The sequence below is a fragment of the Apodemus sylvaticus genome, chromosome 10 (assembly GCF_947179515.1).
Source record: "Apodemus sylvaticus chromosome 10, mApoSyl1.1, whole genome shotgun sequence".
NCBI lineage: Eukaryota > Metazoa > Chordata > Mammalia > Rodentia > Muridae > Apodemus > Apodemus sylvaticus.
The window spans coordinates 18,735,226-18,751,165 of NC_067481.1; the positions used below are offsets into that span (position 1 = coordinate 18,735,226).

Here is a 15,940-nt window from a genome sequence, read left to right on the forward strand (position 1 = left end):
TGGAAGTTTGGGACCCACTGGGGAGCAGGGTTTGTCCTACTCGCAAGTGGGACCTCACTGTTGGAGTTGCCGTGAAGACCTTTGACAAGTTTGTGGGTTATCTAGTGGACCACGGAGACAGACGCCCTTGCACCTGCTGCCACACACACTTGGGCTGTCACAGACACTGACTCTCAGCTCCACAGGACTCACTAAGTGGGACTGTCCGCTTTTGGTTGGTACCTTTTTTAAAATTTTTATTTATTTGATGTATATGAGTGCTCTATCTGCATGTGCACCTGCATGCCAGAAGAGGGCATCAGATCCCATTCCTCACCATGTGGTTGCTGGGAATTGAACTCAGGACCTTTGAAAGAGAGGGACCACAGAGTCTCCTTCTGCCCCATCAACCCACCCTTTTTCCCAGCAGCAAAGGATGCCTTTGTGTCATCCGGGGAAACTGCCCCCTTTAACTAACTCTCCCCCATGAAGACCCTGGCTGGCTCTTCCCTGAGTTTATTTACATGCTCACCTCCGAGCCTCTGATCATTGGGAACCTCCTAGCACTGTGGTGGGTGTGAATGTTTTCTCGTGCTTCCTGTGAGCTGGAAGATTTTAAGAGAGTGGAGTTTGTTCAGGGTGGACCTGTCCGTGATGCTAAATCTGGTTTTTGCCGTCATGGGCCCCATGAAGCAGCAGCCTGGTTTAGAGGCTTGCTTTCAGGTTAAAATAATTTCTTCAGGCTCATGTTACAAGTGAGCCATTCATGCGGGCCTGCTTCCCAGAATCTTACCGCTACAGACAGGTCCTCTGGCTCCCCAGGGGGCTGGCAGAGAGCATGGAGCCCTGTGGACGAGGCCCCAAGGGCTTTGACATGGAGTACACCTGGGTTCAAGACACCATCTGCCAAAGCCCCCAAATTTCTTTGCTCCTCTGCAAAATGACCCAGCCTTGTGGGAAAATGAGGACAAAGGCACAGTTTTTTGTTTGTTTGTTTGTTTGTTTTGGTTTTTTGAGACAGAGTTTCTCTGTGTAGCCCTGGCTGTCCTGGAACTCACTCTGTAGACCAGGCTGGCCTCGAACTCAGAAATCTGCCTGCCTCTGCCTCCCAAGTGCTGGGACTAAAGGTGTGCGCCACCACTGCAAAATAAATGCAACTAGTAATTGCCGTGTTCTGTGAGTCTTCGTACTGATAAGTGGATCTGGATCACTGGAGAGACTGGTTGATTGACTGGTTTGAAGTAGAACAGACAGCAATCAAGTATCTCACAGAAAATGTGATTTTTATTTTTAGGTGTTCGGAGCAGTGGGACTGTGGACCAGCAGGGAAAGGCTCGTCTTCTTTAAACAGGTCAGGCTCCCCCAGCACAGCCTGCACAGTCTACAAACACACAGCCGAGTTCACCCAGAGTGTGCCAGCAGGCACATCCTGTAATCCAGTACCTAGGAGGCTGAGACAGGAGGTTTGCCTTGAGTTTAACGTCCACTTGGACTATCCAATGAGATTCAGGCCAGTCTAGGCTCCAAAACAAAAACCCAAACAAACCCACAACATTCTGAGCCAGCTCTGAGTGCTAGTTGGGTGACTGCACATGCCCCAGGGGAGCGGGGTGCCCTGCAATGCACAGTCTCTACTCCCAGAGGACGATAACCCCGGGGGACACAGGAATTATACACAAAGCAAGGCAAGAGGGCAGCAGCCAGACATAAGCTACTCCAGGGGGGATGCATGGGAGAGGAAGTGTGTGTGTGTGGCTCCTCTCCTGGATCTAGGGTGCATGGGTGGGACAGCTCAGAGGGGACAGAGACTGCAGAGTCTATACTGGTGAGGAGGGTACCACCTGCCCAGTGCCATGGAGGATGGGGAAAGTAAGTGGGTGCCAACCAGGAAGGGGATATGGCAGCTGGCTGGCAGCAGGAAGTACGGAATCCAGGGTCTGCGTGGGGCATGAGGGCAGGCTTGGCTTAGCAGGTGACAGAACATGACCAGGATTTGTGGGCAGACACGGGCATGGCAGACAGCATGGTGTTCTGGGGAGCGTTTGGCAATGGCACACAAACTGCAGTGGGCATCACTTTAGAACTCACTCTAGGGATTGTAACTGTTTCTATAATGATGCCAGGGCGAGGACTAAACTCATTTTGGAGTCAGCAAAAGTAGAGCTGGAGAGACAAAGCTGGGTGGGCTCCAGGGTGTGGAGGGACTGCTTAAGACTGCAGATCACCACTCAGGGGACAGGAGGATGGAAGGTTTCACAGCCCAAGTGGGAAGGACCAGACGGTAAGCGTCTAGGGGCAGTGAAGCCCACTGAGGTACAGCCAATGCCCCTGGCAGGATGGGGTTACACACTGGACCTATGGATTTCCCACCAGCTCCGTTCTTCAGAAACCTTCCATTCAGGCAGCAGATGCAGCTTTGAGATAGAACACATGAAGCTCTGAGTTCAATCCCCAGTGCTGGGGGCGGGGGGTGGGGGGTGGGGTGGGGTGGGGTGAGGGGGGGGGGACGAGGACAGAGAAAACTTCCAGTCACAGGGCTAAGCCAATGACCTTCAGCCCAGCTGCGGCTCAATTAAAGTCACGCAGTTAATGAGCCACAAAAGTGTCATGGTCTCAGAGTCGAGATCTGGCTCTAATTCGCTCTCTCCTTGGTGGATTTCTGTCAGATGCTACCGTGGACTGACAGGGAGAATCCACCCTGGGAAAATTTAGAATGTAAGGCTCTGTGTCAAGTTTGTACCAATTAGGAAGACTCAGAAAATCCCATAAAAATTGGGCACGCTGCCAGGAAATTCCATTCAAGGGTCACAACTTGGGACCAAGAGGAAGTCCCAGCTCCTTTCCGGAGAGGTCTAGAAATCACTTGAGGTCACCCCACCCACTGTTCTGCACCCTGACTTGGGGGGTCTCCTCTCTAAATTGGTGACAGACTGGACTGTGGCTGCCTGTTCATCCTTCTGGGCATGGGCCCGGCTGACCTAGTGTTCACCACAGAGGACCAGCTGCCTACGGCTGGCTAGAAACAGGAACAAGGTGACAGCAGCTGTGACATTTCAGGCTGCACTCAGCCCACTAGGGACCTCTGATCAGGGAGCTGTAGCGGTTCCCAGGGGACAGCCCCTCCCTGGGCACTGACTTCTGAGCTACCCCAAGGATTTCTCATGAACTGTTTCATTCCAGTTCTGTGGCTAGCCAGCGGAATCGAGGCTGAGGTCTTACTGCCTGCTCCATTCCAAGGGGAGACAGTATCATTCACATTTTGCAGATGAAGGACAGAGGTCCAGGAATTCTCCATCTTTGCCAAAAATCTCTTATTAGCCAGAGGGAAACTGGCATTTAAATTCAGGATGCAGCAGTAGGTGATGACCAAGGCCACACTGCAAGCAGCTCCCTGGCGCCTGCAGTTCAGTCTTGTCAGTGACAAATGATGGGTTAAGTCTTGGTTTTTTGGTTTTTTGGATTTGGTTTTTTCGAGACAGGGTTTCTCTGTGTAGCCCTGGCTGTCCTGAAACTCACTCTGTGGACCAGGATGGCCTCGAACTCAGAAATCCAAATCTGCCTTGGCCTCCCAGAGTGCTGGGATTACAGGCGTGGCTATGATGGATTAAGTCTTAAAACTTATTCTCAGCCTTGGTCCTGACTGTCAATTTACAGTCCCAAATCCTGCTTATCAAAAGAAATGTTAGAAATTCTCTATCTTAATCATTAAGCGCTGGCTTGTGATTGTTTATAATATTTTATGATACCAAAAGGCAAGGTATGTATTTGAATGTACTCAGCGCTTATTAACACTCTGCAGGGAACAGTGTAGCCTTGACTAGCCTTTTCTCAGGCACAGCTGCGAGGGAGGGAGGAGGGAAGGAGAAGGGAGGAGGGACGGAGGGAGGAGGGAGGGACAGACTTTGGAGCCAGGAGGAGGAGCTTACCCCAGCACTGAGCCACCTGGGAGGCATATCATTCCCAAGAGGCTTATTGGAGGAGAATATTCAACCAGCTTAAAGAAGGTCCTGGGGAGAGTGTGAAGATCTTTCCATGTTTAAGCGGATTTAGGGATTTTTATTTTCTTTTTCAAAGTCCATCCTCCTGAACGGGCTATGTAGGGGCGGGGCAGAGCCTGAACCAGAGCAGTCACAGCAGACTGAGGCCATGTAGTATTTCCTGTGTTCTCCTGGAAAAAGACTAGGCAGGAAGTAGGCTGGCGACACCTCCAAAAGCTGTCTTCGTCTTCCAGGCAATGGGCAGCTCTGGGAGAGACCTGCTCCTATTAGTCCACACTGTGGTTTTTCATCAGGCCCTAGAGGCATCTGCTGGTTACTCTGTCTCACATTGCTAACTTTTCCTCTGACAATTAACATAAATGTACTTAAATTCTGATGCACTGCCACTATCAAAGTTAAAAAGTGACCAGGTTTTCAGCAAGCTCAACATAAAAATCTCAGACATACAGTAGTCAATATTCACAGTTATGGCTATGTAACCAAAGACAGTTTTTAAGTCGAAGCCTTCTCTTAGGACTGGTCTCAGATTATTGTTCATCAGCAAACCACTTTTGTGAGGTAAGGCCATTGGGGAAGGATAAGATAAGACAAAAATAATTTGGGGAACATTTGTTCCTGAGCCTCAGCGGGGTGGCTCAGTGGCTAAAGTGCCTGCCACACATACATGGACAGCGAAGTTCCGATCCCTAGTGCCCACATAAAAACCAGCATTGAGGCTGATGTCTGTAACACTAATACTGGATGGGCTGGGGTGTGTGACAGACAGACACATACCCAGACACACACACACACACACACATGCACACACACAGATACTCAGACACACAGACACAGACAGACAGACAGACAGATGTGCGCGAGCATACACACACACACACACACACACACACACACACACCCCTCCTGAATTGCCATGTAAATGAACGGCAGGGCTAGATTTGACAGAGAACAATTTTGAGAGTTTTTGTTAGTTTGTTTTGCTTCGTTTGTTTCTGTTTGGTAAGCCTCCTTCAATTTTACATATACTTTGAAGCCTTCTGATGGAAGAGCTGTCCTGGAGAAGGCAGCCTTCTGTGAGTCTTCCCAGCATTCCCTGCTTATCATCTTATGCTGGCTGCAGACTGTGTGACAGGCTGTTATGGACACAGAGGTTTTCTAACACCCTTGGTGTCCTGGGGAGGAAGACATCAAGATCAAAGTACATCCCTGGATCTTCTGTGTCACAGCTGTGGTGTAGGTACCAGGACAGTATCATCCACTCTTCCTAGGAAAACCACACCAAGCCACAGACTGGAAGGAGGAGGAGGATCAGGGACCAGAGATCACGGATGTCCCTCTTCTCCTTGATGCCAGGGAGTGGAAGGGCCACAGGGGAAGTACCATCATCAGTGACTACAGATCCACTTCTTGTGGATTTCAAACTTTCTATTGTTAGACCTTGAATAAAACTTTTTTTCCTAAGAGGAGTTTAAAGTTGTGTCTGATGTGTATTCTGGGGGCCTTATAGATAGGCAAAAGATGGTCAGGCAGAAGTATGCCTGCCTTTAATGTCACACAAAAGGGTAGGTGCTTCTTCAGGAGAAATGAAAGACCTCCTCAAGGCTGGGATCCACAGGGCCTGTCTGCAGCCAGGGCAACCTCCTGCCACAACCCAGCTCCTGCTCAGGGTCCTCTGGGCTTGTTCTGAAGCCTTCTCTGTGTATCCTATTTGCTATACTAATCAGGTAACTAGAACCATCACCAGGCTATTATATCTCGCTGTAACAGTTACATTTCTTATATAAATACAAGCTAGAGGCTGGGGGGAGTCTTGAAAGCACGAGGAGCCACACTGCCTCTCCTGGCTTGTATGTGGGGGCTGGGGGGTCTGAACTCAGGTCTTCATGGTCATGTGCAAGCACTTTACCTCCCAAGTCCCCCCCCCCCCCCCAGCCCTAGGGACTCAACCCTAATGATGCTCATCTGTGACAGCAGCACTGTGAGTTCACACAGGGATGGGGATCCCATGCATCAGCCAGTCTAGTCAGTGGCTTAGCTCTGGATTCGACGAGAGATGTTGCCTCAAAAATTAATAGGGGGCTGGAGAGATGGCTCAGTGGTTAAGAGCACTGGCTGCTCTTCCAGAGGACCTATGTTTGATTTCCAGTAGCAACATGGCAGCTCACAAACACCTCTAAGTCCAGTCCTAGAGGACCTAGCAGCCTCTTCTGGCCTCTGTGGGCACCAGGCATATACATGGTGTACACTCACAGGTAAATCAAACACCCATGCACATAAGAAAAAATAAAATAATATTAAAATAAAATTTTAATAAATAAACCAATAAGGTAGATGGCAATGTATGGACAACCTGGTGTTTTGTCTTCTGGCCTCTACCTGATGTACACATGCACATATTATACATACACCACAGGAGCATGCACATATGTGCACACACAAATAAGACTTTTTCCTCCCAAAGGTATAAGTAAGTCCAGTGGGATGGCCAAACAAGTACAATGCTTGTTCTCAAACCTGATGACCTGAGTTTGTGTTCTGGGACCCAGACGTTGGACGGAGAGAACAGACCCTCACAAATTATTCTATAAACTCTGCATGTGAACTATGGCACACACACACACACACACACACACACACACACTAAGTGTTGAGGTTTGGTCTGTAGCTATGTATTGTAATTCTAAATACTGGCCCTGGTTGCCCCCTAGGGAGGAGGAGAATCTCACATAGACCCAAGTGATGCTATGTAGCCTTGCCTCACAAGTTATCCCCGACTGGTGAAGAAAGATGCCTACAGTCTGTAGCTGGGCAGAAGAGAGAGAGGTGGGGTTTTGGTTCCCAGGCTGGGGGTCTGAGGCATAGAGAGAAAGAAGGTGGAAAGAGGAAAAGATGCCATGGGGTAGGAGAGTCAGGAAAACATGGCCACAAGGGCTGGCCAATCGGAGTTAAGAGCAGCCCAGATGGAACACGGCCGGTCAGAACTCAGGGCTATGGCTAGGGAAGTAGACATGAATAGTTTAGGTGGATACCTCCAGCTGTAGTACTGACTGATTAAGGCTTATTATAAACATAAAAGTTTTATGTCATTTATCTGGGAACTGAATGATCTAAGGTGAGGTAGAAACTCCTGATTGAGATTAAGTAATTAATACAACAGTAAATAAATTATATGTATATATATATATACATATATACATATATGTGTGTGTATATATACATATATGTGTACATATATGTACTGTATACATATATATATACAGTACAGTGCTTGTTCCCAAACCTGATGGCCTGAGTTTGTTCTGGGACCCAGACATTGGAAGGAGAGAACAGACCCTCACAAATTATTCTGTGAACTTCACATGTAAACTATGGCATGCATGCACACACACACATACACACATATACACACACATTAAAGAAAGTATTGAGGTTTGGTCTTTAAAATATATATATATATATGTATATGTGTGTATATACATGTATATGTATATATAATATATGCATATATGTTTATAGGTATATAAAATACATATGTATATATGTATTTTAAAGGCTCAAGGGGCTGGAAAGATGGATAAGTGGTTAAGACCTGAGTCTTCTTCAAGAAGACTCAGGTCTGGTCCCCAGCACTCACATCCATGCCTCATAAGCACCTGTAACTCCAGCTCCAAGAAGTCAGACCTGATGCTCTTTTGGCCTCTTAGGGCACCCTTACATACTCGCCTGTGCACACATGTGCACCTGCATACAAGAACAAATAAATAAATAAAGCTGAAAACAATTCCTAAAAATGATTAAACCCTGCTCTGTGATGACCTGGGCCTTGGTTCCACCAAGCTTGCTACGTTGGATCACACACTGCTCTGTTTATTGGGCGCTTAAAATTCCCAGGCTTCATTTCTCAGGAGTGTGGATTACTTAACATTAGTCTCTCTTGACACTGTCAGCCACGAAGGCCACTCACCGGGCTGCCGACTTCTGCAGAATGGGAGCCACTTTGCAATCTCACCGCAGGCACTGCCTTCCGATACTGTCATTACATTCTCAGTCACCAGCAGTCACTTTGATTCAATGGCCCTAACACTGAGCCAGGTCACCCTTTCCATGATGGAGGGAGGGAGGGAGGGAGGGAAGGGCGGAGGGAGGGGGAGCCAGCGGGTGTGTAGGGAAGCATTTGCAGTCTAATCCTGGCATGATGCAGGTTTCAGGAAGGAAGCAGGAAGAAGCAGGACAACAGATAAGTCTCCGTGCTTGCTGCGCAAGAGTTCCCTGTGTACGCTTAAAACATGGGTGTGTGTGATCTTGGAGATCCACTTCCGCCCCAACAACAATGCCTGGTTCCAGAGGATCTGGGCTTGGTTCCTACTTGGTGTGATTTATCTGCTGCAGTGTATTCCAACACCAGGGACCCAAAATGCTTCCATATGTTATCACAAGTGTCCATCTAAAGGATACTGGGTAATGATGCCATTTACTGACCAGTCACACGCCAGGACATGGTGAGTACCACATTTCCTCATTTAAACTTCTAGGCAGCCTTCTGGGTAGGCTCTGTTACACCCTAGGCCACAGATGAATATATTAAAAATAAAAAAGCCTACCAATTAGTTAAGCCTCACCATAGGGAAGGGAAGCTGGGACTGGCACCCAAGGACTCTAAACCCCCTCTGTGCTGGGCACCTGTTCTCTAGGCACTTACAACACTTCCCCAGTTACTCAGGTAAGAGACACATTTCCTGGGGTTTTCTATTGCGTAGCTCAGTGAAGACACCCACACACATAAAATAATTTTTTTTTGGTTTTTGAATTTGGTTTTTTTCGAGACAGGGTTTCTCTGCATAGCCCTGGCTGTCCTGGAACTCACTCTGTACACCAGGTTGGCCTCGAACTCAGAAATTTGCCTGCCTCTGCCTCCCAGAGTGCTGGGATTACAGGCATGCGCCACCACCACCCGGCTTAAAATAAAATTTTAATAAACAAACAAATAAATACATAAATAAAAAAGTGGACGGCAATGTATAGACAACCTGATGCTTTGTTTTCTGGCCTCCGCCTGACATATATCATGTATTTTAAAGGTCCAAGGGACTGGAGAGATGGATAAGTGGTTAGGACCATGTACTGCTCTTGAAGAAGACTCAGGTCTGGTCCTCACACCCATGGCTCATAACCACCTGTAACTTTACTTCCAGGAGGTCAGATCTGGTGCTCCTTTTTGACCCCTGAGGGCACCCTTACGTACTCACCTATACACACGTGTGCATGTACATACACGAATAAATTAATTAAAGAAAACTGAAAACGATTCCTAAAAACGATTAAAAATTGCTCTAGTATGACCTTGGCCTTGGCTCCTAGTGAGGAGGCTTCTTTAGCTGGCACATGAGCACAGGGTAAAAGGTTAAGATACCAGCTTGCAAGTCCCTTGAGGCTTTGTTTTTACAGAAGCCCAATCTATCCACACACCTAGAGAACAATCTGAGATGCCACAGCCGGCTGGGGTGACCTCAACACTGCCTCCCATGCCCCATGCTCCCTGGGAGTCCTAGAGGCAGAAGTCTAGCAAGTGGAGGAGACAGGGAAGGAATTATTGGCCGGCAACTGCTTTGGCAAGGTGACAGTAGTGAAGCAAGTGTGACGGTATGTGTGTCCCCCCATCCCTGGCGCTGGCGGGCTAGGAGGGAGGCCTGCCCACCTCGGCTGCCTCTCCTCTCTCACGGACAGTAGTGGTGAGCCCATGGCTGAAGCAATCTCAGTGGCACTGTGGCACAGAAATAATGCAAATGTACTTTGGAGTCTGGCCAGGCAGTAAGCACAGCCTCCAGGGCCCACGGTGCCCACAGAGACTTGGGATGCTTTCGATGAGGGCTTCTTGTGCTCACAACTCCACGTACGTCCACGATTCCGGGGCTGGGTGCCAATGCTCAAGCTATGGGGGGGACAGAATCTAAGACAGAACCTGACACCCCCTAAACCTCAGTGATTTCACCCCAGCCACAGCTGAATCCAACTGATCTTCCAATCTGACTCCCTCTCCCTCCCCCTGTGTGTGGTATATACATATTTGTATGTAGGTTGACATTTGATGTCTTCCTGTACAACTTTATACTTTATTTTTAGAGACAAAGTTTCTCAGTGACCCAGAGGTTGTGAATTTGGCTAAGCCTCCTGGATAGTGAGTTTCAGGGACCCACCTGTTTCCACCTCCCTGCCCAGCACTGGTTTAATAGATGTATACAGCAGGACTCAGCTTTTCTGTAAATGCTAGAGATCTAAACTCAGGAAGGTCCTCATGCTGGGGGACAGGCATTTTAACAACTGACCCATTTTCCCTGCCCTTGATCCCCCAATCTAAATTAACAGTTGTGTTTGAGCCAGCTAAACCTGGCTGGCCCTTCACACAACAGATGAGTGGAGAATCCATCAGTCAGGTGGGGGTTAAGGTTTCTGGGAAAGATTTGCTCTCTGTTTCATAAGCAGAGTACCAAGGTAGAGGGAAATCCTTTGTTCCAGATGTTCAAATCAGGCACCAAGGACTCAAATCCACACCTCTGTAACTTATTCCAGTTGCTGATCCAGTCAGACTCTTGCAAAAGAACTGGGTTCCCAGTTCCTGACTAGGTTCCCAGGCTAGCCCACAAAGCTCTATTAAATCTCATGGGGTTTAGCTGTGTGTCCTGTGCTGTGTATCCTTAGTTGGTTATGACACCTCTCTGGGCTTTGGTTTCCCTATGTGTCAGAGGGTAACAGGTCCTGATATTCAGTGAGATTCTTGTGAGGACTATATGAGGTCATCTCCAGCAGTTCGCAGCACTCCTAGAGGACAATCATTAGATATAATTGAGATAAAAGTGCCAGAGAAACACTGGCTTTTCTGTGCCAGTGCTGGTGACATTTGGCAACTGTCCTGCAATATTTAACAGCATTTGCAGCCTTTACCCACAAGATGCCCCCAGAATACCCCACTTTCCAGACATTTCAGCAACCCCACTGAGGACCATGATTTCCAGAAAAAGACTACCAAGTCTTATGAGACCCAAGCCTTATGAGGCCCCATTTAGGGGCCAGGGACTTCCCCCCCTCTCGCCTGGCCAGGTACCCTAACTCCTGTGTGCTGAGTAATCAGATGAGTGTCTCTACAGCGGCTCTCCATCTGAGTTGCCTGCAGCAGGAACATGGCCACCCCCCACCGGTGGGTTGGTGGAGTGTGATAGCCCTCTCTGGGCTCTTCATCCCCCAACAAGGGGCCGGTGAGCCACCTGCGGGTGCTGTGCGGCCTGAGGCCCACAAGACAGCTGTGTGGGCACCGACTGGACACATGGACAAAACAGACTGGATTTGTCCCCCAGCTTCCCAGATGCTGTGACCTTAAATTTGCACCCCTCTCTACGTTCTCTTGAATGCCTTCCTTACCTGTGTGTCTCCATTTTATCCATTTATTTGTCAAACAATGATGGGCCAGACACCCATTCTATATCTAGCCTTACATTAGGTATTTAAAAACATTCTTTTGAAGTGATTCTTTTTCAAAAGGGGGCCAAGGAAGAGCTTAAATGAATAAATATAGAAAAAGACACAGTGGGAAAGGTTCATATATCCAATTGAAAAAAAATGCATGTTCATACACACAGCCAGGAAATCACAAAAGCCTTATACATGCTCAAGGGAGACGGAATGAAACAAGCCCTTAACATCTCCAACAAATGAACTGCACATGCTGATGTTTAAAAGGGAGGAGGAAAGGTCAGTCTACACAAAGGCCACCCCAGTCCAGTCACATCCCCAGGCCCATTGAGCCCTCCAAGGACAAGTAAGCTAGAGGGCCTGCTTAGCACGAGGGCTCATTTTCCCAACAGGAACAAGTCTGACCTTACCTCAATCAAACCAAGTTCTCTTCTTGCAATTCCTGGGCACTATCTGTTTCCTTTGTTCCTCTCTGGGGAACAGAGCCTGACACTAGAAGCCACTTAAAAGCCACACCCTTCCACCAACGTGCAATTGTGCAGACAGGGTCTGTGCAGGGGCGGAGAGGAACACCGTGGGCTGTCATTCATCTTAAACAAAACAAAACAAAACAACAACAAAAAAAAAAAAACCAAAAAAAAAAAAAAAAAAAAAACAAAAACCCAGCCAGTCAAGCTAAGGAATATCCAAATCACCCAAAGGTGAACCCTGAAGCCAAGCCAGGTTACTATCTATCTATACACATCTGCCAGTGAGGCAAACAGTGCAGAATAGATCAGCAGTCATTACAGCCAGCCTGGCAGCTGGGCGCGGGATGAGCACACATCTGGATAGCCATTTGTTTAGAGAGGCTTTGCAAATGGCTAGTGGGCAAGTATTCTTATGTGGCAAACACAAGGAGTACCATCAAACCCAGGATACAAATCTCAGAATTGTAATAAGCTACGATGGCTCCATACTTCTTTTTCTGCTGAGATCCGACAGTTGAAGGGGCGGGGTAGGGACCGTGAAAAATTTGGGCAGTCCTGTGGAGCCCAGGGGACTTGGCTTGGTTAGTTTGTCCCTGACCCTGTCATCCACCCAATGCTAACCAGCCGGAAAAAAAGACTTGGGATTACAATTTCTTGAACACCAGAGGGTGACTAGGGCTTCTTGGACCTAAAAGGGATCACACAACCGCGGAGGGTGGTGGGTGAGATCTGGGCTCTTGAGCCCTTTCGGATGAGCCCAGACTGGCTCAGCGCTCCACAGCCGGGCTTCAGCACAAACTTCTAGCTTTTGAGGTGATTGAAGCTGGCTTGTTAAAGCAAGGCAGAAATGGAGCCTTTCAAACTCTGCAGAAGGATCTTGCAGCAGCCCGGACGATCTTTCCTTAACAATTCGGGCCTTGGCCAGCGCAGCACAAGTACCTCACTCGACCTTCAACACAGTGCAAAATGGAAGCGAGTTCGAAGACGCGTGGTCTGATCTTTGTTTCTGCACTGGGAGAAATGTTCTCCCTCTCCCGCTAATTTCCCACCTACAGAACTGTGGGCTTCCCATTTCCGCGCCCACCCCCAAGAGCCTGGCTTCTTCCAAATTAAGAATCCTGCTCCCAGCAGCCCTTCGTGTGGCGAGGGATGGGTAGTATTTGAACCTATCTTACAGATGCTCATGAAATTTCTGCCAGGCGGGCCCAGCCGCGACGCCACAGCCTCAGGCCGCATTTTGACCGGGAGAGGGCGTTCCACCTCCCTTCCAGCCCAGACATTCTCGGAAACGCACATCAATTGGAGCAGCCAACGTGGGCAGTTCAGCCCTTAAGAAGCTCGTCGATCGCAAAACTGCTCGCCCGCACCAGTATTCAGCGGTAGAATTATCCAGAATATCTCAAAGACTGAGCTTACTGTACGGTGGGGAGGCTGGGACCTGTTAGCTTTCTATCCCTCTCTGGTTTCAAGGACTGTTGTAAATGTGGACTTTTAAATAAAAGTCTCTCATTTAAATAATATTAATAAAATAATATAAGTCAATGCGCTTATAATAAAGTACATTAGAGGTATCTTTCTGGATGGCTATGGTTGCCAGTGCCAAGAGAACGGAGATGAGGGGTTCCTTCCTCGCGGCTTTCGGCACTATCAGACTACCCCAGGGTCCTGAATCTCCACGGAGTAAGGGGCGGGGGCAACGCCCAGAGGTTCCTCCTCTGGCTGGTGTGGTTCCTATGGCAACCCTTAACCCCCTCTCCGCGGGTTGGGAGGGATGGGTGTGGCCGCAGAATCCCAGGGGGGGATCTCATACCCTTTCCTCACACTCTCCCACCGGGAGGTTCAACAGGGTTCAAAGGTGGTGGTGCGGGGGAGGGGTAAGGGTAGGGACGGGGAGTCGAGCTTGCCGAATCTCCCCAGGTTAGCTGGCTCCCCTGGCAGTAAAACACTAGTGGGGTGTGGGCCTCAGGACGGCCTGGGTGTAGGGAGGGATGTGCTTCCTCTTAGGACTCCTGCACACCAGAGTCTATCTCGAATCCCACCCATGTGGCTCTGGGCCGAATCGGGGAGAGGGCTGCACAGGGTCACGTCCGTTCCATGCGTGCCCCCGCAAATCTGTAGATCCAACAAAGGCTCTGAAATGAGTGGCGGTGAAAGGATGGAGTTGCTCCGAGCGCGTAGGCAAATAACCTCGTCGAATGAAAGCTCCCCGCCTTCCCCCGCCCACCCCCCCCCAAAAACAGGGCTGGGAGCGCAGATTCTAAATCACACGATGAACAAAGCAGCGAGCTCCCCTAGACGACCTCAGGTGAACGCCCGAGTGCGCAGGGCTGCAGACGCAAAACGCCAAGGTTTCCGTGTTCATCACCCTATGCTTCTTAACATGGGTCCAAGCCCGGTCCTCCAAAACCCGGCCACAGCTCTTGGCATGCTACGATAGAGACGTGACTTGCCGCAAAAAGATGGCACCTCGCGTTCAGAGAGGGAAAAAACCCGGAGGAGGGGTGGCAGCAGGAGGAGACACATCCTACTCCCCCCTCCTCGCCCACCCAGGTCCACACCCACTGCCGCAGTGAGGGGCGAGCCCTGTACGCCAGTCCGCGCCTCCGGCAGAGAGCGCACATGCCGGGAGCCCGGCGCAGAACGCAGAGAAAGAAACGCGCCCCGAAATGCACCTGCAGCCCTCGCGTGGGTCTGTGCCTGGCCGCGACGCTGCGCGCCCTTGAGCGGGGAGCCGCTGCCAACCAGCCCGCTGACACCGCGAGGCCAGGTGACCCCTGCCTCTTCGAGCTCCCACACTGGGAGCCGCGCACTACCTTCTCTCGGGCACGGCGCTGCCCCTGTCACTGTACCAAGCGCGCGCAGGGGGAAGGGCGGCTAAAGTGACAGCGCCTGGACCCCTCCCCATCCTCCCGATTCCTCCCAGCCCCCAAATGTCCCCTGCCGGCTTCTGAAGGAGGAAAAGGGGAGGGGGCGGGCCACCGCCTTAAATCAGGGCCAGTGAAGGAAGGCCGTGTCAGAATCCCTATCAGGGAGGTGGAGGAGAGGCATGAAGGCAGTCATCTTTTCTAGAACCCGACTCAAAGCTTCCTTAGGGCTGATGGCAATCAGGGGCAAAGAAATCAGATTTCAGGTTCGGTTTCAGGGGTCGTCGTTGGACCCCCATCTACACACAGACCCACGCCCATTGCGGCAAAAGGCTGAGCTCCAGATTACAGAACAACCCCTTCCCTAGTTCACCGTCATCCGCGCCCCACCCTGCGGGCACAGCCCCCCTCATTTGCGCAGAGCTGATGGTGGGGACCCCAGCACTCATAGATACACGCATTCGCCCGCGTGCGTGCATCTCTTGCACGCGTTCCTTCTCAGCTCCCCAGCGCCGAGGGCGCAGAGAGACCCCCGCCTTTGCGCCTGACTGATGCCCAGCTCCCTAAATCCATCTCTGGGGCGAGGGGCGGCAGGAGGATGGCGCACAGGGCCAGAAGGGGACTGGATTTCAGAGCTGCAGCGCTTACCTGATAATCGACAGAAGGCGAGGACAGCGGAGGAGAAGGTGGTTGTGGCGGCGGCGGCGGCGGCGGCGGCAGAAGGTGGGCGGTGGCGGCGGCGGCGCTGCTGCTGGTGCTGGAGCTGGTGGGTGGCGGAGACTGCGAGTGCGCGCGGCCGAGAGAGCGCGTTCCCGAGGCCGGCGGGCAGCGCAGGCGCGAGCCACGGGAGCGCGAACCTCCCCAGGGGAGGGGCGGGCAGTGAGGCCTGTGCGGGCACCTCCCCTTCAAGCCGCTAGGGGGCGCGCGCGAGCGCCCCACGGCCCTCCCCCTCCCCGCACCGCCCGGCTCGCCCCTCTCGGCGCTTCCCTTCCTGGGTCCCGCCACGCCTCGGGCCGCGGTGCTGACCGCCGCGCGCACGCGCGTTCCGCGGCGCACGCGCACCCCGGCCTCCCGGAGCTGCAGCCTTTGTCTAGTCCAGGGGTCTCCTCCCTGGGTCCCCGCGGGGTCCAGCCAGAGCGTCCGCTTTTCAGTTCACCTTCGCTGG

At 50.8% G+C, this 15,940-nt stretch overlaps 1 protein-coding gene across 10 annotated transcripts in view; it reads right to left on the minus strand.

Moving 5' to 3' along the window:
* Mapt (microtubule associated protein tau) overlaps window positions 1–15,548 on the minus strand; it is a 97,593-nt gene extending 82,045 nt beyond the window's left edge. For all 10 annotated transcript variants that reach the window (XM_052197241.1, XM_052197237.1, XM_052197235.1 and 7 more), the window contains exon 1: window positions 15,424–15,548. The gene's annotated coding sequence lies outside the window, so the exon portion shown is untranslated. The remainder of the gene's footprint in view (window positions 1–15,423) is intronic.
* Between the last annotated feature and the right edge of the window lie 392 nt (window positions 15,549–15,940).